This window comes from Heliangelus exortis, chromosome Z (genome assembly GCF_036169615.1).
Source record: "Heliangelus exortis chromosome Z, bHelExo1.hap1, whole genome shotgun sequence".
NCBI classification, from domain to species: Eukaryota; Metazoa; Chordata; class Aves; order Apodiformes; family Trochilidae; genus Heliangelus; species Heliangelus exortis.
The window spans coordinates 22606530-22610544 of record NC_092454.1 but is presented as its reverse complement, the minus strand read 5'-3'; the positions used below and the strand labels follow the sequence as shown (position 1 = coordinate 22610544).

At 46.8% G+C, this 4015-nt stretch overlaps 1 long non-coding RNA gene across 1 annotated transcript; it reads right to left on the bottom strand.

Annotated features, from left to right (window-relative positions):
* Positions 1-251: 251 nt before the first annotated feature.
* Positions 252-3726, bottom strand: LOC139789479 (uncharacterized). Its single transcript, XR_011723179.1, has 3 exons — positions 3247-3726; positions 2108-2225; positions 252-592 (listed from the first exon to the last, which is right to left on the bottom strand). It is a non-coding gene; the product is annotated as an uncharacterized lncRNA (long non-coding RNA).
* Between the last annotated feature and the right edge of the window lie 289 nt (positions 3727-4015).

Here is a 4015-nt window from a genome sequence, read left to right as displayed (position 1 = left end):
ATTGCTCAACAAGATTTCCCACCCTCCACAACCACACAGCTTTATGGAAAAAAAATTTAAGAGGCAAGTCACTGAAGTGGAGTTTACTAAAGCCTTTTGTTTTCAAAGTATACTCAAAGACACTGCACAATTCCTGGTATGAGGGCAGGGTCTGAATAAGTCATTCATCTACTATTATACACAATATAGGGAAAAAAGCCAAACCAAACAAACCAACAAACAAACAAACCCACCAAAAAACAAATAAAACTCCCCACAAAACAAAAAAAGCCCTTGCTTCAGTAGACTGCATTCCTAAATTGCAGTTAAGACAGATGGGGCACAGGATGAATTATTGACTGGAAAAGATGAAGAAACTGTTCTAAAGAGTTGTGCATTTACCTGCAAATACATCCAAACAATGGCTCTGCCTGCATATTCATTGAGGATGGCATGACAGAAAAGCAAGCTTAAATATATCTGAGATACTCTACTTCTCCTCGAGAATTTTTCATACAACTGTAGCATCTTCACCAGTGTCCCAAGAACTCTGATTATGCCAGACAAGGTTGTTGGGAGGGATGGCATCAATACCAGCATTTGCAGCCCGGATCTATTGAAAGAAGAAACAGCACAACTGGTTGTCAACATTATGGGGCACATAAGGAATTCAATAAAAGGAGCTAAGTGTTACATATATGACGATACCAGTGGAAACCACTAGAGCTCAGCATTGCCAACTCAAACCAGAGCAACATCAATGAAAAGATTTGTCTTTTCCAAGAGGACAGTGCTAGCAAATGGAAAACAAAACACTACTGGTTGACATTAATAGCACTACAAGAGACCAAACAACATAAAGTAGTTTTTTTGGTGGACAATTAAACTGGCACAAGCTGACTTTCATAGCCCTGAACTTAACCACCACATCTGGTAATTCAGAAGCAAATTCTCTGAACCTAGCTGTCACTCCCAGTTCAGCAATTGAACAGAGTTAATTAACAACAGCAAGAAGGTAAAAAAATCTTCTAGAAATACCTGTTGACTGAACCAGCAGAAGAAAGATGATGATAATTTAAAGGCAGAAGTGCCTTTAGCAGACAAAACTCTCAAAAATCTAAGCAGACAAAACTCTCAATCCAATTCATGTAACCTCATGCATATTCATTACATCACCTGATCTTTTCCAGATACTAACTTGTCTATATAATAGGAAAACTGGGAAGACAAACTTAGTCTCTGCCAAATTATTTGGAAAATTATGAAATAATGCCCTCTGAGTTTACATTCTTCACTTGAAATACACCGTATTTTGCAGTCCTACAAGAACATACTGTACAGGAGGAATACAAGACAAAATGTATCACAGAAAGGATCAAAGCCAAATATTACTAATAGTATCTATTTTTAAAAGAGTGTTCCGTTGCATTTTCAGTTGATTGGTAATTTGCAAGAGCCTACTTCAAAACCAAGTAACATTTTTCATTTTCACTCTAGATTTTTCACTGCAGTGTACATGACATTACTCCCATCAAATAAGCTAGTACTGAATACAGCTATTATTGTGTCACTCTATGGGTTTAAAGTATGTGGTCTGTGATCCAAGTAAAATTAGTTTTTGCCCAAATACAGTTATTTATTGTACTTTTTCAGTCTCACATTTAATCTTAATCCTAGCATATTTTGGGGTTTTTTTTGTTTGTTTTTGGTTTTTTGTTTTGGTTTTTTGTTTGTTTTTTTGAGAAAGTCCTAGATGCAAATTGGATCTAGAACAAAGACATCAAAGAGACACAGATTGCACATTCTAGCTCTGGCTTTAAATATTGCTTTGTAGAATCCTATGCTAGGCTTTCCAGTTACTATAGGCCAGAATTAATTGCTTAGAATGTCAAGAGCATTAAATACAGAGCTCATCTAAAATGTCCCATCTATCTGCAAAGGTTTCCACAAAATACAATTAACAGTACCACTTTTCACACTGTAGCAAGATACTACAAAAACAACTCAACTTTGTCAAAAGGAGACAGACAAATTTAAGTCACACGTTTAGAAGTTAGGGGAAACAGAAGTCCTTGAATATAAAAATCAACTGTAATTAACAGGACTGAAGTCACAAACAGCCTGTTACCTCTTTCTGAAGGCTGTGGACATACGAATACAGACTTCAAATTCTCACAAAGCTCTCAGTCAGTTCTTCTCTTACTGAGCTTGCTGCTCTTTTCAGAGGCAAGTCTAGCATTCTCAAGCTGCAGTAGATCAAGTTCAGACATCAGTTTCAAAGTAACTTTTAATAAAAGAAAAGTGAGTCACTAAAAACCACACACAACACTAAGCTGTAAAGTTCCTCTCTGCAGCTTCAACACAATGCAGCATCTTTAGGGGTTAAATACAGTGGCTCAGTTACCATGCTGGACTGCCTTACCTGAAATCACAAGCCGCTGAATATTTATTCTACAATTAAAAGGTTTCCTTTAAAGCTATTCCTGAGGTTGGACTGACAGAAATTTGGTTTTCATGCTGGCCAGTGTTTAGCTATATATATTTAACTGTAGCACTAGAAAGCAAGAAAACTAACAGGTGAATCAAGCTAAATATGGACAAAGCAAAATCTAGACACAAATCAGTTGATTTCAAGAATGTAGATCTTGCTGCTGCACCATAAAGTTTGCAATCTCAAATCTACCTTGTATACCAACTGAATATCCAGCAAAAGGATAATTGGTTATTTTTGATTGAAGCAAGCCCTACTTGAGCTCTGCTCCTGTATTTTCGTATTATTCAGTAAACATATTTTGGAAAGGACACTTAAAAAACCTAGAGCCCCAACAAACCACTATACAGACCATCACCTCTCCGTATCTTTCAACCTGAAAAATCTCACGCCTGACTGACGGATCCATCCGTCGATACAGAAGGAAAGTGTGCGGCTGTGTGACAGGGGTCAAAGCGTCATCCCAACTCAAGCTCCGCAGCCCCCCACTATCAATTACACCTGGGGAAACTCAGGGCAAATTCCGAGGGTGTGGCGAACACCGCTCCAGCCAGAGGGCTCGCTCTGCGGAGCGACGGGCGGACGGGGCGCCGGCCACCGCCTCCCCGGCGGGGCAGCTGCCAGGGACCGGCACGGCGGCGCAGGGCAGCGCACCGGGGGCCGGGCAGCCACTTTCGTCCGAGGCTGGGCGAGGCAGCGTCGCTTCTCGCTCATTCATTCAAAGCCGAGGCGGCCGCCTGGGCTCAGCCTGGGCGCCGGCCCCGCTTCCCGCTCACCTCCCGAGCGGCAGATCCTGCTCGCCGCGGAGCTCGCACAGCTCGATCTGCAGCTTGGCCCGCTGCCGAGCCGTGTTGCCAGCTCCTGCGAGCGTCGGTCAGCTCGGTTTCGTAGACCGAGCTCGCTTTGACGAGCTCGTCGCTCTGCACGTCGTGCCGCTGGAGGGAGGCGGTCCCCTTCTCCAGGCTCCGCACCTTGTTGATGGAGACGGGCAAGGGGTCGTTCAGCTCCCGCAGCTCCTCCTTCTCCTGCAGCCGGAGAACGCGCGTGGGGCTCACACTCGTGGCGGCGGAGCCCCGATGCCGTGATCTCACAGGCGTGAAGGCCGGGATGGAGGACGCCGTGGCGGACCGGAGAGAGGGAGAGAGAAGCCCGACGCGCGGGGCGGCAGAGGGAGACACGGGGCGGAACGCGCCGCGGCAGTAAGAGGAAAAGCAAATGGAGACCAGCAGAGTGAATGCCGAAATGCAGGTGGACAGCGGAGGCGAGGCGAGGCGAGGCGAGGCGAGGCGAGGCGAGGCGAGGCGAGGCGAAGCACGGCCCGGCCCGGCCCGGCCCGGCCCGGCCCGGCCCGGCACGGCCCGGCACGGCACGGCACGGCACGGCACGGCCCGGCACGGCCCGGCACGGCCCGGCACGGCCCGGCACGGCACGGCCCGGCCCGGCCCGGCACGGCACGGCACGGCACGGCACGGCACGGCACGGCACGGCACGGCCCGTCCACGTCCCACCCAGCGCCCCCACTGCCGCGCCGCCGCCCAATACCAC